At 39.3% G+C, this 25,780-nt stretch overlaps 1 protein-coding gene and 1 non-coding gene across 2 annotated transcripts in view; both read right to left on the bottom strand.

Annotated features, from left to right (window-relative positions):
* The window catches only part of LOC5572820, a 230,587-nt gene that overhangs the window by 107,017 nt on the left and 97,790 nt on the right, over positions 1-25,780 (bottom strand). The gene's annotated exons all lie outside the window — the stretch shown is intronic.
* On the bottom strand, positions 14,303-14,373 carry Trnav-aac. The gene has a single exon. It is a non-coding gene; the product is annotated as a tRNA-Val (tRNA).

Consider the following 25,780-nt stretch of genomic DNA (forward strand, 5'->3'; position numbering starts at 1 on the left):
AAAATGAATTAACAGATTACACGAAAAAAAAAATTTTTTTTTACCAGGATATTTTTTTTTAGAGTATGATCGATGAGTTTCTAAATGTTATATATATAAACTTTAAAAGTTTTGGCTTTGGGTATGCGTTATGAGATCATGAAAACATTTTATTAATACTTATTTATTTATTTATTGTTATTCAATTTTTTTACAATATCGAACACTTTTGCATCATTATCAGTACAGTTCGAGTATAGTTTTGCTTTAATTTTATTTTCTGACAATGGAATGAAACAGTGAAATTTTTGGGTTCCTTGGATCGTTTTCGCGTTATTATATTGCTCGCTGAGCTCTGATGCCGTTAATTTGTACTCTTCAGTAGTAGTAAAACAAAATGATAATTTTGTTAAATCTTCTTCTTTTCTGCGATTCGCCCAATCAAATAGTTCTTTTGCAGTTTTAATTGGATGCTCACGTTCTTTGGCTAAACTTGCTCTTGTGGCCATGCGCTTTATGGTTCCTCCAATAGCATCACAAGGACCTTTGCCATGTGACGTAGCAAAGAAATGCCATTCTGCATCAATTCCGTACTTTGATTTAAATTGACATAGGCTCGAAAAATTCTTACGGTTTTTGTACTGCGATGCTGAAATTTACAGATACTGAGTCGTGTCTTAAATCTTCGGAAATTACAATAAAACTAAAATGTTCAATTTGCGTACTTCCATTGAAATAAATAACGAATGGATGAATTGTAGCTTGTTGTACGTTCCAGTGATGGGACTGCACTTCATCTTGCAATGCAAAGCTATAGTTTTCAGAAAAATCACAAATGACTAAAAATTCACCATCTTGTAATGTATTTTTCGTATTTTTTAAAAAGCGGGATTGCTCTGTTTCAATAAAGTCGTGAGGAATTAAACTTTCTAATTTCAAGCAAAAAAATGACACAAACTCATCTACAGGTTTTACAATAATTTCTAGGTCACACCTATCCGTGGTCACCCATTGCTCAAATGATAACTGATCAATATAATTTTCTTCAAACTCAGCGAATAAAGTATTTTCCAATGATGAAGAATCTGGACAATCCGAACAAGATCGTAGATAGCAATTTGATGTTGTATTTTCACACAAAAGACTACCAGTTAACATTTTAATATCCTTTGATAAATTGATTCTTTTCAAACTATGTAAGATTAGGTTAATATTTTCGTGTGTTGTGCACACACAAACATTATGTGTTCCTGAATTGGATAGAAGCTTGCATTGCCTTGGACAAAGGCTTGCAAATGAGGAAAAACCTACCTTAATATTTTCGTTAATTTCCTTGAAGCGTGTATACGCTTCTTTCAAAGTAGTCATCATTAATCGTTTTTGGATTGCTTGACGCTTTCCATCTTTTTTTTACAGATACATAATCTTTTTGGCCAGGCACTTCATCGTCTTCAAAATATTGAATTATTTTTTCTTTTGTCTCATCTGTTAATGAAGTACTCGACCTAGCATTTTTGGTTGCAAGACAGTTATTTTTGAATTGTTTTGCCTCTTTTGCTGTATTTCTATTGGTTTTGAACTCATCAATGGCGTCTTGAATAGACCACGAGCTTGGCAGCATCGACAAAATCAATAATTTTTCTTTCCTTGTCGTGGCTAGATTCGAGAACCTTTCCTTCATATTCATAATTACCTCATCGTAGTCTGTATTTTCCACATCCTCAGGTCCTAATTTGAAGAGGTTTCTTCGTACAGCTTCGTTGATTTCAAGGTATTTTCTCTCGGGATAATTGACGTAACCCATCTTCGTCCATTTAATCGGAGTCACTTTTATTCCAGCTATCCCTTCGTTGAAGCGCTCGATGTTGACCTTCTGGATGCACTCATCTTCTGATTGATTTGTTGAAACAGATGTCGCTGATGGTACCCGTGGCAAGACTATCTGCACTTGGTACTTCTGGTAACTCCTCAGTTGTTGTCGGTGCATCTAGTAATTCCTCAGTTGTTGTTGTTTTCGAACTTCCTGCAACCTGATCCACCGATGATGTACAGATTGCCCGTTTGTCAACGTTCAAACGGCAGGACGTACAAATGCGTAAATTTGTATTCAATGTAGACATTGGAGCATAACCAGCCGCTTTCAGTTTATCTATGGTGCTTTCGGTGAGATTTCGTAGCTCTTTCGAACACTTTTTTTCTGCAAACGGCCTGCAACAGTTGAGAAAGCGACTACTCATGTTGCTCGTTAGATTTTAATAAACAAAATTACTTTTAAGTTTTTACTGACTAGTTTGGTGTCGTTTGCTTGACTGAAGAAAAATTTTACAATTAAATCTTTTATAACCATAGTGGTAGTATATTTTTAGCTTTTTCGTGAGTATGTTCATGGTATGTACCTATCATGTTTTTGATGTTGTTGAAATTACTCGCTTTCTCCCAAATATGATTAACAAAGTCTATTCTCTACCAAGGCGGGTCTATACCCAGGTGTAATCAGATTTTAACTTTGTGGAGAAAACTGACCTGCTTTACGTATACTAGATCACCTGGGTATAGACCCGCCTTGTTCTCTACGAGGTAAACTTTGTGCAGGTAAACTAGTCGTATACCTGTATAGAAAACTTTTTTTGTAGCTTTTGTCTTCAATATTAGATTTCTTATAGGTTTCTTTTATCAAAAGGTTTCAACACTATTGAGAGAATTTTTCTTCAGTTACGTTACAATAAAAAATATGACACTATCAAGACTTTAGATCACAACACTGGATCGCGTCTAACTTTCTAAGATGCTATAATAGTTATGAATAATTAAATAAAATAAAATTTTTCACTAAGTGTCAAATTTGTGAAATATTTGAAATGTCATAACTTTTTTGTTTATTGGCTTACCATCACCAAATTTTTATGGTAGATAGCTAATATAATGGACCGTTTTCCCTCAAAAAATTACGTTGGTATTCCGATAGGGTTTTGAGATATTTGAGTTTTTGTGACAAAAATGATGTTTTTTAATGCAAAAAAAAATTTTTTTTTACTGTGTGTATTTTTTTTTGAATCTTTATTTAGTTGTCTAACTTTGTTTCTTTAGTTGTCTAACAATCGAACGAACCGTTTTTGCTGTGCAGCTTTTTGAATATTTTTGAACCATTTTCACATACACCCTTTTGAAAAGTTAGTCGTGACTCAACTTGAAGATTTGACATCGGAAAATGACGATTTAGATGGAACTGAAAAACTGTGCAAAGTTTCAGATATTTTTGCAGAATCGACTTGCATGCCTCCGTGGAATCCCTCGGCTGCTTTCACTGTTCTCCAGCAGTCCTCAAGAAGGGCACCATCCAGCTCACTCTCTTCCGGTAATGCACCTTCGAGTAGCTGTGCGTGTGAAGCTGCGACATCAGATTGCTTAAGCCGCTCTAGGTCATAACGGTTTGGCCGTCGGTACCGTACGTTGTTAACGACGGAGAGTTTTGGGCGCAGTTCGACCATAACCAGATAGGGGTCAGAGTCGATGTTAGCGCTACGATAGGTTCTGACGTCGAAAATGTCCAAGAAATGCCGTCCATCAATCAGAAAGTAGTCGATTCGTGATTCTGCCTGCTGTGGTGATCTCCAGGTGTACCGGTATGGCTGTGCTGGAAGTAGGTGCTACGAATGCTCATATTCTTGGAGGCGGCGAAATCAACTGAAAACTGGTTTCGGAGCAGCCTGGTGTACTAGGAGAGAAAGTCGGCACCGTTAAACTACCTGTTCGGAGAGGACAATTCTGGTGGGCTATTCAGCGATTTTATATTGTTTGCCCGGGACTCACCGCCATTCGTGCGTCTCCGATGTTTCAAGAAATTCGCTGATTCTATGAGCAACGTATTGGCTGTAGCGCCGGTGGTCCGAGTTAATCCAGCAAAGTGGATAAGTGGAAAGTGATAACCGAGCACCAATTACGGCTGCTTCGAGTTCCAGCTGTGGTATCGAAGTAAACTTAAGCGTAGCTATTCGACATTTGACTGCCACTATAGAGTAGGATGAAAATCCATCGCGGATGAAACGGCGGCCTCCTGTTTTCACTAACATTCACCATCGTATGCAGCTGTACTTCGTGAGCCTCGCTGATGAGGTACTTGGGGTTGTAACTACGGGTAATATATACTTGTTCGACGCGTGGAAGCACCTTAAACTAAGTAAGCATCGTCATCAATCTCGTCGTCTCATTGTATGCCGGATCGCCATATTTGCTGTAGCAAAATCTTAAGTCGCGATAGGAAGTGGGAGATGAACCCTGGTGGATCGACTAACTTCTCACTTTCTTGGCCTTCGTTCACCACTCAACAGAGCCGTATCGTAGCGGTTCCAACCCACTTTATAGGTAAAGGCGTCATCGGTCGTGTTCCACCACATGCCTAAAGCCTTTTCATTTCGGAGTACATGTCAAATAATTTCTCGTCGCTGTCAACTCCTTGCAACGCTGCCAGAACAATTTTCGAGTTGCTGATCCAGCTACGAATCTCGAACCCGCCTTGCTAGTGGATGTGCCTAACTTCATTGGCCAGCTGGATGGTTTGCTCTCCAGTGTTCACACTGGAGCATGTTGTCCACATACTGGGACTTTGTAATAGCATGATGCGTCGCTGGAATAAGTTGTTTGACAAGCTGTTTGGGTACGTCAGGAGTTAATCATCAATGTTAATTTCCTTTTCCCGATCAGCCTAGATAGCCGCGTAGCGGTTGTTTCAATTAGCTAAGAATTAACACTACGGATTTCCTGTTCCGATGGTTAAAGTCCACCTCACAGGTGACTCCTAATTTATGTGGCTTCAAGCTTACCGTGCCTAAACATTAATGGTTAGGGGGGTCTAAATAGAACCTAACCGCAAACCGCCCTCTACAGTATTATGTCCTTCCTGTGCTACTCGGAGCAATGGTGCAGTTGACCTTGCGTTTCTTCGAGATAATCGGCTGCCCTTCTTCAGTCTCAAGCCTTAGCCTCAGGGTGAGATTATTAATACTATGTAATTGAGTTTAAATTTTCACCTTCATGGTTTCGCATTATGCGTTTTACACAGTGTATTCTGTGCTTTTTGCCTTTGGTAACTAATAAGAAATACCGATCTCTTTTTTCGCTGCTGGTCTATTTCGTGCTGAGATGGCGAAAATCCCAATCCTGCCTAGTTTGGGTAGTGGCTACGGTTAGGGGCTTAGATCAATTTTCACCATAAAATATCAGTAACGATCAATCTTTGTAGACTCATGCAAAATGGTACAGCTCAAGTGGCGTTCGTTCTGAAACCTTACTTTTATGAGTGGACCCAGTTTTTGCTACTTTTAGAAACATGAAATGGCAAACTCGCGTGCCAGGCCTCGTGCTTGCGTGGTCGTAAATAGCGCTAACGTTGCTACACTCATTTCTGAGTTAACAACCAGAGATATATGTGCTGCCACAATTGAGATTTCTGTTGGTAACCTCAATAGGAAATACGCCTTCCGTTTTGTGGTTTATTTACCACATGATGAACCATCCCCAACGGATGATTTTAACCCGAGTAACACACATGTTATAATTGATGCATATTAACTCTTATATGACAAAATTTAGGGCTTCGTGGCCGTGCGGTTAGTGTTACCAAGCATTTAGCCGCATCGAGTCAAGGGGTGTGGGTTCGATTCCCGCTTCAGTCCGGAAAATTTTTCGTCAGGAAAGTTTTTCGACTGTGCCACTGGGCGTTGCATGCTAGTCCGTTGTCTAGTGTGGTGCTTCCTTCAAAGGGCAAATCGTCCACTGGAAGCATTAACGTGTCGGTGTCTTAAAAAAAAAAAAAATTGTAACATGTGCGTTCCTTGGGAAGCTAGTTGTCGTACACTGCCTATTAAAAGGCTTTCTGCTGATTGTGGGCCGTGATGTTAATGCATCCAGGTGATTTCGTTATACGTACATTTTGGTTGTCTGGGTTAGTCATAATGCTTAAATCGAGCAGAATCAGTCACGAATTGACGAATTGGCATGTATCAGATGATGAATCATTATCTGATCCTCACTACATCTCTATGAACATATGAATGTAAACTCGCAGACTTTGCATTTGTTATACACCACAAACTGGGAATTAATTGTGACCACATTTCGTGGATTCTCTACGTCCATTGGAAAAAATCCTAGTGATTTGGATGTTTCCACTTCCAGTGAATTGGGACACAGTTGTCCTTGCTTCGAGTGATCTCACAATTGTTCCATCCCTTCGCGGGATGGATGAACGTCTGGCTATTTGTAAAGGCATATGTCTGATGGTCAGGCTGCTTTTAAAGCTCTTGCTTTGGCCAACTCAGGGTCTGAGCTTGTTATCGCACGTCGAACTCAGTTTGAGGAACTGAATTCAGTGAACTCTTTTAAACCTTGTATGGGTCCTGGCTATTCGTCCATTGCTGGGAATTAATTGGCTAATGAATTAGCTCGTAATGGGGCATCGCATGACTTCATGTGTCTTCTGGCAGATATTGCAATTTCAAAGTGCTGGGTGAAGCTTCAGAAATTCTTGGGCGGTAGCTCAGCACAAGCAATGTTGGTATGGAGTTACATGCTCTCATTTTGCTTCTCTCTTCAAGGGACCCCACTCCTATTTCCTCCCATATTTCCCTTCCTTTTCCTCTCCCATCGGGTAGATGATGGAATAGGCTTAAATATGGCGATGACACAAATCTACGAAATGGCGGGGAACGTGCCTCTGGAGCCGGCCTTCTGAAACCTTAAGGTCAAACTTTTGTCCCACCTTACTCTAGATATCGAAGAATTACTGATTTTTTCGATTTTTTTTTTTTTGAGAGTATCTGAATTTCTTGAAAAAATATAAAAACATGTTGTAAAATAATGAATAATCTGGCCCTGGTTAACAAAAAGAATATATTTCGTAGAGTTTGGGCTTCATAGCCGTGCGGTTAGTGTCACCGAGGCATTTAGCCGCATCGTGCTATGGAGTGTGGGTTCGATTCCCGTCTCAGTCCCGTAAAAATTTTCGAGAGGAATGTTTTCCGACTGTGCCACTGGGCGTTGCATGCTAGTCCGTTGTCTAGTGTGGTGCTTCCTTCAAAGGGCAAATAGCCCACTGGAAGCATTAACGTGTAGTGTCTTTTAAGATCCGTCAAAAACAACATGATTTTGTATAACAAATAGAAGCATACTAATTGACCAAGCCACACCGTGAGATTTATATTCCAAGAGTACGCATAAATCTACTCAGGTGATTAATCTATTTAAAATCAACATTGACTTAAAAATGAAGAATAAATTGTCGACAAGTAGGGTGTCAATGCTAGTAATGGACCCCTTAGTAGCTGAAATTCATTCTCGACGCCTTTCCGCAATTAAATCTCAGGCAGATATACGTTTTGTGGAGTCTAACAACAAGTTCAATGTATTTACTTCACAGTACACCCATGCAACATACAAAATCATACGATTTTTTCAGAGAAATATACATTTGGAAAACTGTTGTCCGAATGCCTATTATGGACCCTCCCGGGGTCCATAATAGGATTGTTTACAAATTTGACGTTGCGTATTATGGACCCTCCATTTGATTCCCATGTAATCCGGCTCGCTGCCGACGTGCCTATTATGGACCCACCTGGAAATGCGTATTATGGACCCTATTGTGTGGTTTCATTTACAAAATTGTTCAAATATCTGTATTTATGCGCCTCAAACCAAATATTTTGCCTGAAACTGCTGACTAACAATGCAATCGAAGTTCCCCCGGTGGATTTTCATAGGAATAAGGTTGCTTTGAGTGCTAATTCCATGTTTTTATGTAGAGGGTCCATAATACGCAAAGGGTCCATAACCCGCATCGACTCCCTATTTCGATTTGATTTTCTTTTATATTTAATTCTCGGGAGAACCGGGTAAATTGCACTTTTTGCCCCCCTCCAATTCGGGCCTGTCCTTCAGAGCCGATCCGACAGAAGACAAAGAAAACATCGTCGTCGACAACGACGGAAGTAGGCGACGGGGGTGATGATGTTGCGTGCGTTCGAGAGAAGAACGGGTGAATGCGCGCATAATTGATTGCGAAGCGGAAACTCCAACGGTGAAGAATTGCGGACGTGTGTTTCAAAGTAAACCGGAGGAAATTCTTTTGTTGAAATGGAAATTCACGGAATGACTTAATCAGCTTGCGTTCGTTCGTCGGCGGCGGCGGCGGCGGTAGACCCAGTCAGGGTCCGAGTTCGGCTGTGTAGCAGGGCACGTTTGTTTGAGAGCACGGCACAATCAAATGAGGAATTCTGATTCGTTTGCACGTGGAATGTTAAGGGAAATGCTGTAAGTAGCTGTTGTATTGAAATAATTCAGTGTGGGGTTTCCTTCCGTGGTAGGAAAAGCCGAGAATTCAGATGTTTTGGAAATGGTTTCTACGTGCCATTTACTAGGGCTTTCCTTAGATTCCTCGTACTATTTTCTATAAAGTGCTCTCCTTCTTCTTCTTTTTGACTGTACGTTCAAATCGCTTGCCAGCTCAGTGTTCTTATGACCATTACTGAAACCAGAAATCTAAGGTAGCAGAACGTGTCCTTATATCGGGTCATACAATTACAACGACGGATGTCAAAATTTTGGTAAATATTTCTTCATGCTGATTAAAACGAGCCGCGAATGTGACAAACTTTAAACGAAAAAAATGAAAACGTTTCGTGTGGAATGATTTTCATACACAGTAGAGCGTCCGGAATTTGAAGCTCAATATCGTAGTGCCACAGTGCCACTCTGCGCGAGATCTATTTTTAGCTTCGAGAACAAATCGGATTTTGACATGATTTCATCAATCAAAAGTCACTCAGTCACAATTACGTCCGGCAACAGTTACACCACCAATAAGCGTCCATTCCATGTTTCCCGTACCAAGAGCTGTCACTCAGCACATGGATTACAATTAGTAAGCTGTCAGAAACGTTTGTGATCCATCAACCACATACACTCTGGACTTGATTCCGGGCGGTACAATTCATGCCGTGTAATTATCTTCCTCTCCCCAGTGGGACACTTGTTATCCGTTATTAAAACATTTACTCTAGACATCGGCTCTCGTTTGCTGAATTCAGACCGTATACTAAGCAAACGACCCTCTCATGTATACCATTCTCACACACGCCTATCAAAACTCACACTGGTAGCCAACGATCCACAACTGGACAAACATTATATCATACCTGTCAGAACGGTAATCATCGCACGTACGCCATTCACCTTGACACAGAGAGCCTCACGCAACGGCTCTTATAATCCGGGAATCGCAACGTTCGCGAGCCGTAGTTCCCAAGCTGCGGTAAGTTAAGGGCCATAATAAGGTTTTCCATCAAAGCGACCTGCTGTTTACAAGGAAAAATAAAACAAAGCTTTCGGAATGATTCTACCCCATTACCCCGAATCCCATTACCCCGAATGCCATTAACCCGAACGCCATTACCCCGAATTCCAAAACCCCGAATGATCCATCACCCCGAATGACATTACCCCGAATTCCAATATCATGGGGAAATGTCATCAATATCATCATGTGAAGATAATTGTAAATTCGGGGAAAAAGCATTCGGGGTGATGGAATTCAGGGTAATGGTACATTGGGGGTAATGGAATTCGGGGTGGTGGCATTCTGGGAAATGGCATTCGGGGTAATGGGGTAGAATCCAATGAGATTCTACCCCATTACCCCGAATGCCATTAACCCGAACGCCATTACCCCGAATTCCAAACCCCCGAATGATCCATCACCCCGAATGACATTACCCCGAATTCCAATATCATGGGGAAATGTCATCAATATCATCATGTGAAGATAATTGTAAATTCGGGGAAAAAGCATTCGGGGTGATGGAATTCAGGGTAATGGTACATTGGGGGTAATGGAATTCGGGGTGGTGGCATTCTGGGAAATGGCATTCGGGGTAATGGGGTAGAATCCAATGATATTCTCAAACCAGAGGCTGCCATTTTGGATTCCAAACTGGAGTCGGACATCGATTTTCGTCATCCCCTTGTCATTCCCATTCCAGAAATACCATACTGTATGGGTTTCCAACAATTCTCGCAACTATTTTGAGTTGCGTAATGAATCATAACACAACAAATTTTCAGAAATTGTAAAATAATGGTGATTGCTTTCCGATTTAAAATCTTTGCTGTTTCTCTCTGTATGTGTTTTCGTTGAACATGTTCAGCTTGAATGAAAAGGCAGACAACTAATCGGTGCCAATTGAAAGGCCGACCAAAAAAGGAACTCGCAAAAAAAAAATCTGCGCGCTTCCGGAGTTGAACAAAAACCTTTAGATTATCGGTAGCACGCGCCCACCGGCAGAGCTAACACTACTTCTTGATAATGTGCGTGCCCAATTGCTAACAGAAGACACCTTGTTGACTAGTAGTTTGTAGCTCAGACTCTCTTTGTCTGCAATTGTGCGCTCGGTGACGATTAGAAGCTTATGTTGGTTCAGTGCGGAGGGGTGACGGGAAGAGTGACGAAAAATATTACTCGTGGACTTTTTGCGGCTTTGTTTCGTCGTGGTCTCCTTGCCAGTCATTGAAGTCAAAGAAAATAACGATCTTTTACGCACTGAATATTTTTCTCAATTTTTTGTCATCGGTCAGTGACAAAACCGATGGTTACCAACCCTGATTCTATAACTCGATGGATTTTTTGGTTCGTTCAAATTTCCATACACCTTGCTTTCTTGAAGTCGATATTTCCATAACTCGATAGCTCCACTAGTCGATGTCACGTGAGAGGTAAATTTTTCTCCATAACTCGATATCCATTATCCACATCCACCTGTGTTGGTAGCAAAGCTCAAAGCTTTGAGCCAACCCTTTTCCAGTAGAGAAGCTAGGCAAAATACAGGACGCTTCGATGCTTTACTGGTTCCCCTATGGCTTGCTCAATTTTCACCACCTAATTAATTTCAATCTTGTCGCTCCCTTGCGATGCCTATCCACCTATGCATTTCATCATTTGTAAAAAAATCTTCTATAGACTCCCTTTTCCTTTGAGTCGCATGACCGATATAGCCATAACAAATAATATTAAAAACAATCACGGTCGATACCTTCTCTACATACACATCCACCTCTTATTCGGGAAAATCTGGACTACTTCTTGTTTGGACATGGATAAATTCTTACAAGTTGTGAGGACAATAAAAAAAAAGAAAATAAAAATATCGATTCTTAGTGAATATACTATAATTTTCCGAGCATTTTGAAAAAAAAAAAACAATTCATATAATCTTGCGGAACACGTTTTTGTCTCAAGCACCAAAATGCCGCTCATTCCTTAATTAAGGGTTATTGAATCCATTGCCGTAGCGAGTCTAGTTTTTGAGATATTGGCTGTTGAAAATGCAAAATTTGACTATTTTAGCAAGTTCGCCTGCTTGTATGGTTTGCTGGAATTTATTTGTTCATTTTGCTACAGATTTAAAACTCCATGTGTATAACAATATCTATGAACAAAGTTCATGATGCTTTCAATGATCAAAAGATATTTTTTGATGGTTTAGAAAAGTAATATATTTTGCCAAATAAGAGATACGACGAATTTTGTGTAGAGACTGCAAGCATTTTGAAATAAAACCGACTTATCTAAATGTAATCATGCAACTTGAACCAAATTACATTGAAATGAAAGTTTAAGTCATAGTTTGCATGTTTGGTGGATTAGATCACAAAAAAGATTAATTAACCATACTTCGAATTTAATGTAAGCATCCATGGAACCAGTGTTTTATATAACTGTGATGTCCTGTAGGTAACAACTGAGACATGCTGGAACATTTCTGAGAAAGGCATCAGATTCATCAACCCAAATCTATTAGAGACACATAATTTGATCCTTGAGACATGCAAAAATGTCGTTTCTGTTACGCTGTGTAACGGTTTTCAAAATACTATCAACAAAATAATGTTGTTTTCTTACAGCAGTGATCATAAATTTATTGTTTCTTTTGATTTTAGGGTTATTTGTCTGGTATATTTTATAATTCAATACATATAACTCGATTCTATCGACTGCCCCTTGATTATCGAGTTATGGAGAGTCTATGAGAATCTTTGTTTTCAATGGACATTTTTCTGATTCAAAATTTGTGATTTGAATAAACGATTTTTACTAATTGATACTTGATTTTATTATCTATTTAATTTGGCATTTATTTGTTTTCAAAAATTGATCATCAATTTTCATAGTTAAATTCAAAAGTGTTCCACTGGCGGCATTCTTGGGCCTCATGGGTCGCAGGATGAGCACCACTGCTCTCGAGCTTTATTTGTAGGTCGCTCTTGAAGCACAAACACACATCATAATAATAACGACCATAATGATCATATGTGTTTGTACATCCCATATTGCGATAATGGCACGCATCAGTCCTTTTTTACACGACCTCCAGTATTTGCTCCACCGACTGGCTCGGTTTCATCTTCTGTTCTCAAGAGGCCACTGGGTCGACGGCGTAACACCAATCCCAGCCCTGTCAGCTCGCAATAAAACACTGCAACTTCCGAAACGCTCAACCATCCCCGATTTCCGGCAGGCATCCGATGGGGCAAAAAAGCATAACTTTGAAGTGGTGCAAATAGCACCCATCAATCCTCTTCACTTCGACCTAGACTCAAGTGCTGCTGCTGATCATGCAAACGTCAGTCCAATTCTCTCGGTGATAGAAAAAAAACTGGTGCGAATGGATGCCTTACAGCTCTTTTCGAGGATTTTAGCCATTAATGATTGAATCAATTTTCATTTTAATTATCCGATTTTCGTTCAAATCAGTTTCCAACAAAATCGTAGAATTATTGAACCCGTAATTTTGATTTGAAAATGAAACAAACTTAAAACTGTTTTCAGAGGAAGATAATGTGGATAATTTAATCGATATTTCTACTTAAAAACAACCAATCAGTCATGAAACAAAAAGAACAAATGGATACTATACTGATTTCCTCACGTATTCATCGCAGCGATCTGCATTGCAGTATATTTATTCATTCATATAACGCAATCGTAACAGAAAGGGATCGAAAATGGGTGTGTTCTAGCGAAGTTTCACTATTTGCTTTATGTAAAGTATGTTTTTCGACCGCGTTGAAAACCAATTTGCCATGAATGTGCTTTTTCTGAAAATTTATTGAGCACACATATCAATATTAAAATTAATAGACATGTATTTGATTAGTGTTGGGTGTAAAGTAGGAGAAGGTGAAGAGTTGTTGACTTTATTTTATTTTTGGTTGTTACGTAGAATTCTCGCTGATACCGGCCCACTATTTACAGTTGGTCTTTCAAAATGTTAAAAATGTACGCCTTCGATAGTTATAATTAAAAGTTTTTGAGCATCCCTCGATTTTTGACAATTCTTGACTCACTCAAACTGCCATAACTCAGAAGTTCCATCAACAACCCCTTCACAATAACATGGTTTAGGAGCTTCATTCGCAAAAATAGAAATATATGAGGGCCATATTGAATTTGACCGCCATATTGGATTTTGTAAGAAAAACTGAATTTTCATGGTGTTCGCAACCACCACCAAAAGTTATGTTCGATTTTGCAGAACATTTCTTATAACGCTGGTGCAATTTGAGGTCAAATAATGGTGATATTGTGATTTACACTCGCTGTGATGCATTTGAATTGTAGAAAGTTATCTTTACAATGTTTTACATGAGATATTATCTTACCTTTTTCAAGAATATTATTTAGTTAAAGCTTAAAAAGCAAGATTCGGTAATGTTTTTCGTTTCCGAAATTGCCCAAGTAGAATCTCCTACAATGTTTCTTTTTCAGTCAACGATCGCTTGTTTTAGAATCATACCCATCAGGTAGCCGTTCAAATCTTTAAGTTTCGGATCCACCCAAGGAAACTCATATGCCAATATTGAAGCATTATGATTTCCCATGTGTTTGAAGGATGCCCTGCTCGAATTATCCGGTTATGATAATTTCCATAATAATAATCCATTAAATAATTGCATACATTAACTTCAACTCGCATAACCCGACAAAATTAATTGAAAACATAGGCAAGACTGCTAATGAAATTTCTTAGACAATAGATAACATGAATTTTCAGCAAAAAAATCAGCCTAATTCATAACAGATTTTCAAGGAAGTCCTACCTGGCTATGTTTTTAAGATCGATTTGGGGAAATTTAAAATGATGCGAAAATGCCAAACAAAATTTACCATGATTTTTTATTCGACTAATAAATTCTTTTTTTTTTTGAATTAATAAACTCATTACGCGTGGTAAAGATGGACAAATTATGGGTGAAATTATGAAAAAAATCCACGTGCTCGGCTGGGATTTGAACCCAGGACTCTTGTATGTTAGACGAGCGCTTTACCAACTAAGCTACCGAGTCACTTGGTGACCCAATAACTGAGTTGGTTACAAGTTTTAGAATTCAAATCCCTACAGACCACGTGGATCCAGTTAACATGAGATGGATGGATATGGGTTATGAAAGGGGTCCGCGTGGTCTGTAAGAATTTGAATTCTAAAACTTGTAACCAACTCAGTTATTGGGTCACCAAGTGGCTCGGTAGCTTAGTTGGTAAAGCGCTCGTCTAACATACAAGAGTCCTGGGTTCAAATCCCAGCCTTGCACGTGGATTTTTTTCATAATTTCACCCATAATTTGTCCATCTTTATCACGCGTAATGAGTTAATTAATTTAATAACCATGCGGATTGGATTACCGAACAGCTCAATATAAGCGTCAATTTCTTTTTTTGGGTTGGCTTCAGTTTGGGTTCGCATAGTTTTATTATATTTTAAGTCTTCAAAAAATTTCCAAAAATATTTGACTAACTGCCAATATATTTGTAGCAACACTTTTGAAGCCTCCCTTCGGTATTCATTGAAGTATTTCAATATAATCAAATTTGTGGAGAAATATCGAAGCGTGATTTTAGAAGTTTTGCTACAAATCTCTTGGAAATTAGTCAAATAATATTGTAAGGTTTGTTCTGTACTTTCAACGTGAATTCCTCCTGGTGAACAATCATTCCATGTATGTCTATTTTTCATCCACAAACTCATTCCAGAAAACTCACGCAGATATAACTACAATAAACTTTTCCTTTCAAAAGTTTAAAGTTTGCCCTCGCATTCTTCCAAAAACTAATTCAGCCTGTCAAATCTTATACTTAATTTTTTCGCTGAAAGTTTAACTAGAAACCTTTTGCTATTTTTTCCCAAATTTCTACAAATTGTTTGTGACGAAGTTCATCAATCCTTCAGAAATATTTCCAAAATATGTCAGAAATTGCGTCGGAAATCCTACTGTTTTTTTTTTCTACGAAATCCTGAGGGAATTTGTTATAAATATCCTAGGATATTTCTGCTTCTGAAATTAGTATAGCGGTAAAGGAATCTGTGGAGAAACATGTATCAAATTAACTGGGCAGGAGGTTTATGAAGATATACATAAATAAATGCGTAAGGATCTTCCGTAAACCATTTCTTTAGGAAAAGTTTTATTAACCTTCCTTGTGCATTGGGGTCATTTTTGGCCAATCGGCACGGTAAATAAGCTGTTACTTTGTAGAGAAAAGAGATATAAATCTGAAATTTTCTGACTTTTCCTAACTTTTGAAAACGAACATTTTCGTGCTAAAAGAAGCTTTCAGATACCTCTAGGAGCGGCGCTACAAAAAAAGTGACACATTATGCATTAAGGGTCAAAAATGACCCATGGCTTTAAAGCGCTCTCAAAAATCCATTTCTCAACCGATTTTCGTTCTTTTAGCTTTATATGAAAGATATGGAACTCAAGAATGGAACCCTGGAATTTGTTTGTCAGTATGGCCATTCTGGGCACAAGGGCACAAGGGAACCTGGAACCTGTTTCAGAAAGAACTGGCGTATATCATATTCAGAAGTTCATACATATAACGGTACATACGGTTCGAATTTCATGGTTTTTCATTCCGATTTACAAGACCACCAAGAGGACCAACATTTAGATTTGGCCGGTATTTCGGAGTGTTCCGGAACCGGTACCGTATGTGAGAAAAATGTTGCGAGATATGCGGCGAGCTTGTCTGAGAAATCGCTGTGAACATTTTCCCAAATCAGCCATGTTCAATTGCTAACGAAAGTCTTGTGGGACAATGGAAGGATTCTCAGAGTGACACCTGAAAGAATCACTTACAATTGGAATTAATATGTAATAAGTACGTATAGGATTTCCTAAAGAAATGTTTAAAAAAATTTCTATAGCATTCCCTGGTGTATTTTTTTAGGAGATTTTTTAAACCTGTTTACTAAAAATTCTACAAAACAAAAAATCTGGTAAGATCGGAAATCCTAAAGAAACCCAAATAAACCAGAGAATGATGTTCCATGGCGATCTCAGGAGGAACTCAGTTAAAACTCTTAAAAGCACATGGTTGAGTATCTAAAAAGTTTGTGGGTGAATCACAAAGGATATTCTCCGTAAGTTGATTTAAAGAATTTTTGAATAACTATTACTGGATCAGGCAAGGCATGAATATTTTTCGTAGCGAAAACTAAAACTCACAATCACAATGTGCGGTGATATGGGACAAAATCACAAAAAAAAAATATCAAATTTACGCAAATTACGACCGACATGTAAAACAAGAATTTGCTCTTGTTACGCTTATTTTGACCTTAACTGTAATTTCATTAAGTTGAGTTTAGTCCACAACGCTGAAGATGGCCTTAGGGTAGGGATGGAAAACGTCAATGTAAATAGATAGTGTCGCGCGACTTTTCCATAGATTCGTCCCTCACTATCATCGGACGGCGAGACAATGACTGAGATTTTTATCAAATTATATTCTATTTTTCCGTCGCTACGGCTGTGACGGAATCGTAAACTTGATAAATTTTAATTCCTTTTCTGGTATGATTGTAATTCATAGAACTGGAATCATGGGAGGATATCAAACACATTTACTTCCAGAAATTCTCCAAAGTTAGATATAAATTTAAATAGCAGAACAAAATTAAAATTGCTCTCGTGAGAGCTCTATCATTGCGACGTGATGACGTGAGCACATGAAATATAGCCTCGTCTAGCGACAGTGAGAAGACTCGCTTCGTCAGTGTCTCAAGTCGGTCATGATATGAAACAGCCCTGCATTAAAGTTCAGTTCAAAATACGCGTATTTACCAAAGGATAGAATTTGTAGTGATATTGAATTTGATAGATCAAAATTACCAATCTATATGGAAAAATATAAACATGCTGTTGAGATTGGTCTTGTAGTACAGACACAGATTCCACTCCAACTTCAATCTTTCTGTACCACACGACCAGCCGCACGGCACCTTTACGATTGAAGAGCAAACAGGAAATCTCTTCCCCGCCATTGCTGCAGTAACAGACCACTGCAATCCCATAAGGGCCAAAACTTCGTACCAGATAAAGAACGAACGTCTGCAAGATACACTCCCGTGCATAAGTGTGGGGTCATCCCCTAAAAATATATACAAAAGTATTTTGTCCAGATCTCTATGAATATATGCCCTATTCAAATTCTCTACGGATCATTCGAGAGGCAATTAGTTAGTCTTAATTCGGACGAATTATGACTAAGTCATTTGAATTTTTCACAGTTAATTAATGTCAAATGTACGAATTGAAATTGAAACTGCGAAAATAAACCCCGCGTTCCGGTGGGGATCGAACTCCCGACTCCCTATTCGCTAGATGGGCGCTTCAACCTATAAGCTGCGGAGGCCCTTGAGAGACCCAGACGCTCGAAGGCGAATTGAACTCGATTACCCCGAAGCGCATGGGATCATCATTTCGCAGTCTCAGCATCGTTCGGATATATGAGATGTACATTTGACACATACATCACATGCGCTTTGGAGTAATCGATTTCAGTTCGCCTTCGAGCGTCAGGGTCTCTCAAGGAGCTCCGCAGTTTATGGGTTGAAGCACCCATCTAGCGAATAGGGAGTCTGGAGTTCGATCCCCCCCCCCCCCTGCGCGTGGTTTCTTTTCGCAGTTTCAATTTCAATTTGTACATTTGACTCGTGTTTCGTCGTGTACATGTAAACTTCAAAACGTCAAAACCTTATAACAGCATTTGAATTTTGTTTTCTAATACTTTAAACATGGCTGAGTTTATCAGCATAGGATTAATCAAAATTTCAAAACGATTCAAAATTTCAAAACGATTCAAAATGAACAAAACTGTCAAAAGTTTAGGGTCACCCCTCAGTACGATGAATGAATCGTGCAAAAGTGTGGAGGCACCTGAAATGCATCTCTGCATGCACTGAAATTAAAAAAATTAAAAATGGTTTATTCATTGCCTTCCAATTGTGCAATTGAGAGTTGCAATTAGACGTGTAATCGCAGAGATTTATATTTCTTGTATGTTTTGCAGGGAGTGATCCCAAACTTTTGCACGGTAGTGTATACCGCTATACTGCATCAGATGATGCCTGCTTCCCTGTGTTTGCTGTTGGTTGTCGTTTCCCTGGCGCAAGATGGAATAACAATGCTACCGTGTGGTTCCGGTAGCCAGATTTTGCCTACGATATGAAATGTGCTAAATTTTTTCGGAACGATATGATTATATTTCGGTAGGTATTTTTCCGTTGTGTTACGAAGGACCAAGGATGATCCTGGGGCAAAAATAGTATGGCGACGTTGTGACCAGAGCCTGATGTGGGTGGACGGGAGGAGACTGCTCACGGTCCGGCACCAGCTTGACGGGCGACGACGACGACGACGACGGCGAGGACTGACACGCGATGATGACAGAAAGGAGACACCCGAGATGGACGGCGCTGTCGCAAGTTAATCTGTTTCGCTGTGATGGATTTATGCAATTTGGTGCTGTTCCATGGCTGCCAAGTGCCACAACTGCTGCAACTGCGCTTTGTGCTTTCTTCCCCAAAACTGCCGGGTGATGAATCTACTGAGTTGTCTTGCTGGTTGGATGGTTGGTGGTTTCGCCGCAACGGAAGCAAGTAGATTTTTCATCAAATTTTCAGAATTCTGGAACGTCGGCATTGGCCTCCCTGACTGACACGGTGCACCTGCGCGCGTCAGATCCACAAGGCTGATATCTAGCATCAGCGTTGCGTTGGTGGCAGGCTGGTGACGCTGCTGCCGGTGTCTCCCGTAGCAACATCTCCATGCTGAAGGACCAGAACGTCGTCGTCAACACAACATCCCACTGGCAGTGATTCTTTTTTTTTTTTTTTTTTCATTACCCCCCTGGTGCCTTATGGGTAGTTAGACGGGACGAGCTGCATTTTTCCAGCCAAGCGAAAAAAATAGGATTCATTTGCAGAGATGGATGGATTTTTGCGTTAATTAAGGGGATGATATTTTATGAATAATGAAGAGTCACTCGGCCGCGGACATCATACTTCGTTGCAGGGTTGGGTTGGCGGAATAATTCTAATGGTTCGTATTGCACGGCGACTTGTGGCATTCAGAAAAGCATAAATTTTCAACTATTTCTGCTTGACTATTGACTGTTGGTTCAAAATAGCGTAATGAGTTTGATAATTATAATTTTCCTTCCCTTATCAAATTACTGGAAAACGTCGTTTGCAATTACGAATGGGGTTTTTTGTATTTTGCCATTTTCGTACACCAAGATGTGCAAAAGGGAGTCATGTTTAGTGCAAAAACAAATAACTCTTTTGCCTTTTTTCTTCCCAGCTAACTTACTTTCAAAATCATAATAGAATCGTACCACAATCGAATGACAATTGGGTTTTTGAGGAGTTGATATAATCTAATTTCCAGATTTGTCGTTCAAAATTGAATCGAAAAAGTTTTGACTCCTAGAATTAATTTCATTTTTTGTTTTGCAATTCCATTGCATATCAATCTACTTTTTATCAAAAGAATGAACAACATAACGGCCTACTTTTCTCACCAACAAACATAGTATTGAATAGAGCTATTTTTTTCAGCACGGCTTCATAACGCTGCTTAAAAGAACTACTTTTTAGATCTGTTTTGGGTGTTGACAAAATAATAAATGAGTGCCTCTATCGAATATCTCCAGATTTCTCAATGACTTAGTCAACTATCTCTGGTTCTACATCCGTTGAACGATCCGAATTCAACTCTGGTGAAGGATTTTGAGGATATGATCGATTCTCCTTCTTCTTCTTATTTATGGCGTTACGTCACGGGACAGAGGCTGCTTCTTAGCAAAATGATTTTTTAAATTAATAATACTTTTATTCGACGTTTGTTACAATGTTTCAATATTAGATATTCTATGAAACTTTATTTGAAACTTGATTTCATTTTTTTTCGAATCCTCTGCAAAGCTTTCTTCCAAGTTTGACAACAGCTAGTCAATTTTGGTACAGCATACAACATGGCTGGCCTGAAAAAAAAAACACGTTTTCATTTTTCTTAACCTAAATATATAACGCATTATTCGTGGCAACAGAAGATTGTAACGTTTTTTGCCTGAAATTATTAATTATTTTATTTGACATTTGTTACAATGTTTCAACACTGGATATCCTATGTAACTCATTGGTACTATACCAGGGAGGAAGCTTCAGAATCATTTTCAAAATTTTATTCTGAATTCTCTGCAGAGCTTTCTTTCTGGTGTGACAACAGCTAGTCCATATTGGTAGAGCATACAACATGGCTGGCCTGAAAATTTGTTAGAATATTAAAAGCTTGTTCTTAAGACAAAGTTTTGATTTTTTGTTAAAAGGGAATAAAGACATTTTATATATTTGTTACATTCAGCTTGAATGATTTCAATTTTATTTTAAAAGTTAGATTTCAACCAACCATGAGCCCTAGATACTTAACTTCATCTGACCAATTTATTGGAATACCTCTCAACGTGACAACATGTCTACTTGACGGTTTCAAATAAAGATCTTTTGGTTCATTTGGGAATATTATATGTTTAGTTTTGGAAGAATAAGGAGAAATATTCCATTTTTGCAAGTACAGTTAAAATTAGTTAAAACGACAACTTTTATAGCGACAAAAGCTCTCTATAGCGACATTTTTCGGTCTCTTGGAAAATATTTAAATGTTATAACCATTCTCTATAGTGACATTTCTCTATCACGACGGACCCTTGCAATGTTGGTATAACAAGCTTCGACTGTATGAAGAAAATATCCAAACTTTTTTGTAATCTACTACAGATGACACGCAGGCTTCGTCCATTGGCGGAGAGTCCTGTGTCATCTGCAAACAAAGATTTTTGATATCCTTGAGGTAATTCAGGTAAGTCAGATGTGAAAATATTGTATAATATCGATCCTAAAATGCTCCCTTGGGGAACACCAGCTCTTACAAGAAGTCTTTCAGACCTGGAGTTCTGATAATTAACCTGAAGTGTACGATTTGACAGATAACTTTGAATTATTCGAACAATGTTTGTTGAAAAATTGAAGTTTTTTTAATTTTCCAATCAAACCTTCATGCCAAACACTGTCGAATGCTTTTTCTATGTCCAGAAGATCAAGACCAGTATGTTGGAACGGATCGAATTTGTTACACGTAAAAGTTGATGAGTGGTCGAATGTCAATGGCGGAATCCGAACTGTTCATTGGCAAAAATTGAATTTTCGTTGACGTGGACCATCATTCTGTTCAAAATGACCTTATCAATAAGTTTTCTGATGGATGAAAGCAAACTGATTGGACGATAGCTAGAAGCTTCTGCAGGATTTTTGTCTGGTTTTAAAATTGGTACAACCTTAGCATTTTTCCATTTGTCAGGAAAATATGTCATCTGAAATCATTTGTTAAACTTATCAACTATTAATGATACACTCCTTTCTGGAAGTTTTTTGTATGAGGATATTGAAAACTCAATCATCACCAGGGGTTTTCTTATTTTGATTTTTTTTAAATAATAGTTCTCACTTCGTCTAAATCAGTCTCCCAGGAATTTTCGAGAACGTTCCTTTGATTGCAAATGAGTAACTTGATTTTCAATTGGACTAGTAAATCCTTAATTAAAATTCTACGCGTTTTGAAACTGCACGGAAAGTTTTTGAACTTTTTCGCAAGTAGTTAGTAATAAATTGTTTGCCTCTTTCAATTCCGGAATTGGCTTCTGAGGATTTTTACTGCCATATTATTTTCATAGCAGGATCGCGAGAGCGTTGAAATTCTCTACTCACTTTACTGAGACGGATCAAGAGTTTAAGATGACTGACGATGATCACGGATAAAAATTTTACTTCACATATTAGTATTGCAATGCCCCCGGCTTCAACAACGGAATTTATCAAAGTTTCAAGAGCATTGTCAATATCAAGTTTTGTTTGTAAAGAAATGTTAACATCAAGAAAACTATCGATATTGTTTAGGAGTGACATCAGGCTTCTACCCACCCTGGAATACACCTCTGTCAGAATTATTAGGGATAATGAGAAATTCCAGGATTATGAGCAGAGAGCGAGAAATTTACGTCATCATTACATGATCACGACGAGTCGATCAGTAAGAGACTAGGAAGCTAGAATTTAGTGCTACTGCAAGCAATAAGGTGAACGGTCACCAAATTTTATCTAAGAACAGTCCTGTATATATGTGAATACTTAACTATTAAAATGAATGTAGAATTGTGGAACTATTTGTAACGTAGAAATAAATGTAGTATTGTGAAATTGTACTTAAAGTAAAGTAAATGTTGTGTACTTGTGAATAAACTTGACGAATATAAAGTGTATGAGGTGCAAGAACTCTAAGAGAGAGAAACCCATAAATCTGGATCCCAGGAATGGAGATGGCGTTGGATAATCCCTATCTACTCACGGATTGTTCTTTCGGAGGCCTTAACCCCCTACGATGTTGCGGGTCGGTGGATCTAAGCCCCAACATTTTGGTCCTTCGAGCCGGATGCCTCCGGAAGGAAAATGGAATCACGGTTCAGGAGCCTACTTGCGCGCCATGGGATAGACATGGCGTTGGATATGCTCTATTCATCTCAAGACCCAAATCGGCATACGCCATCATTGGATTCCATGGACAATGGTCAACTCCAATTTCGTCATCTTCATACAATCATGGCTACTACAGTTCACTCATCGCTACTTTACTCCAAGTGAAATGGAAGACATGGATATCACTAATCACCACCATCACAAACTATATCGGAAACATCACTATCTTACGGAAGCGCTCAACATCAATGGAATAGCTTACTGCTTTTAGCTGGAACAACTCGGATTATGGAGCCAAACTACATTATTCAAGGTTAAGAAGTCATCATCAGTTCACTGGAAGTAGTTATTTACTTTGCTGCGGTTATGGACAACAAACACCGAATCAGTGAAAACTCCTGGTTCCACAGGTAAATACAAAAAAATCGGTGTATATGTCTCGCCGAAGCGACATTCAACAGCCACCTAACACTTGGTTTTTCAAACATTGCTTACATGCACTCGCGGGTTCTTCATATCTTGAGCTGGAGGACACAAACCATAATCAGCTGGATTGCACTTGGAAGCGGCTAAGGCAGCCCTTGACACTTCTTCACCTACGGATTGGTCTTCATTGGGAAGCGCGAAATAAACATCACATTCACTACGAAACGGCTCAATACTGGATACAATTTTCATTTTCAACTACGGAGGGTTAGCACCAACTATTGGTTTCCCAGGTCAGTTTACTTAGTATGTGTCCGCCGAAGCCTGGACACTGGATACTACACAACGTTAATTCCAAATTATCATCTACATTCACGCATCGTACGACGAGTTGACCGCTCAGTAAAACCGCAATTGCACACTGGTTCAAGGGTGTAGTATCAGCCTTCCCTGTATTGGATATGCATCACACACAAATGGAGGAATACAACTGGTCAACAGAGATAGAACATCCCAGGTTTCTCTTCGTATCTCTGTTTACATCGATACTGAGGTCGATTTCGTCCATCCAACGTGTTCGTTATTACTATGGTCACTGCGATACACACTGAGCGGAGGACGGCTCAACACTATTGCACATCCTCACTTTGACTATCATCGTCATCATCATCGCGGAAGGTTTAAGGTGTTGAGAAACATTCGTTTACCTACTGATCCAAAGGTTTTGAACTATCATCATTGCTGAATCCCATCAGCTATTCGGATCTTGATGCTAGGAGATTCATTCACGATTCTAATATTCGAGCAACAGGTGCTCACGGAGGTTTATACCATTGGTCTAGGTGACCCACTTGGTAACCCAAGTGCTACTGGGAGTGTTACAAATTTAGGAAGGGTAATTGATTGGAGCATCATTTACCTAATGAACAAAGACGTTTTACACGGTTGCTCATGGCATAGTTAGTAACCGGCGTCTTCAACCAACGCATTATCGTCAAGGGACGGTTAATGATTTACTAGGATCTTTGTCAACGGAAATGACGGAGATATTCACACTACCGGAACAGAATGGAATCCTACTCCAAATTGGTTCGTACGACGAATAAACAGTTTCGATACCGCTTCAAACTACTTTAGATCCCGGAACGTAACGAACCAAAACGATCTACACGACGGACGGAGATCAACTGGATATACACTCGTGTGGTGTTGGCTTTCAACCACACATGGAAGTCGGGTCAAGCTATGCAAGGTAACACAATCAACCTATCATCTACTGGGTACATCCATACCTGGAGATGAGATAACAGTGTGGGATTTGCTTCAACAATATCAACGGCGTGTAGACCTGATGCGTGTGTATTCTACGTCTACATCTGCAAAAGCTTTCCATACTCGCACAGGGAGTGCGATAGTCTATACCCATGAACGAACACAGATGTCCCGTGCTTTGGAAAATCCCAGCAGCTGCTACTGCTTGGGCAGGTAAGCAGCTTACTAGTATATGTCTGGCGAAGCTAGACATTTCCTACAGAATACTACACCAATATCATTTCTCGGTTATACAAACGAATTCGACGATCAACAACGAGGAGATCTCTACTACTAACTGGACTCGATTCGTGGATACTTTAGGAAAACATGGTCCTATAAAATCAATCACCAATCCAGGACGGTCAATAACAAGGATTTCAGCTGGAAAAAGGAAACTAATCCTACGGAGGGCACACTGGGTGCACATGACAACGATATCAGGGACATAAGGTATGTTCCTCATCCAATTATCCTGATGCAGTTGGAGACTAGGTGGTCTACTGCAATCCAATTCATGGACACAAGGGTGTCTATGATCAAACCAAGGGACGATCACTAGGGGTGCCCATATCATCCACCAAATCAATGGTATGGACACATCGGTGTTCGACATCACAACGAAGGAAAGGATTTCTATTGGTAAATTCCAAACAAATCATGGACACTAGGGGTTTGGAGACAGATCATCATGAGGCACGAAGGGTGTTTTTGGCAATCGGATTGGATTAGACACACGGTGTGTTCAATCAACCCAATGGCTCTGGACGAAGGAATCGTCCTCATTCTATACTCACCACAAGGACGTGATCAAGGTGGAATCCTCTATTCGGAAATGGAAATACACTACTTCAACCTGTAATTTGGAACGACTGAAGACAGAAGCGAAATCTGCAGGCCAACATAACGGAATGGAGGTTTGCTTATGATGCGACTACCAACTCTTCAACCCTCGCTGGAACCGATGGATGTGGCTCCAGATATCTTGGACAACATCAAGCAAACTGGCGAACTGATTTAGAGGAAAACATTGGTCTCACAGGTCAACGAGTCTGGCAGCTGCGACTACCAAACATTTCGGAAATCATCTGGGTGCGTAGACACCGTGAGACACCAGCTTTTCATGATCAGCGTATTGGAGC

The sequence above is a fragment of the Aedes aegypti genome, chromosome 2 (assembly GCF_002204515.2).
Source record: "Aedes aegypti strain LVP_AGWG chromosome 2, AaegL5.0 Primary Assembly, whole genome shotgun sequence".
NCBI lineage: Eukaryota > Metazoa > Arthropoda > Insecta > Diptera > Culicidae > Aedes > Aedes aegypti.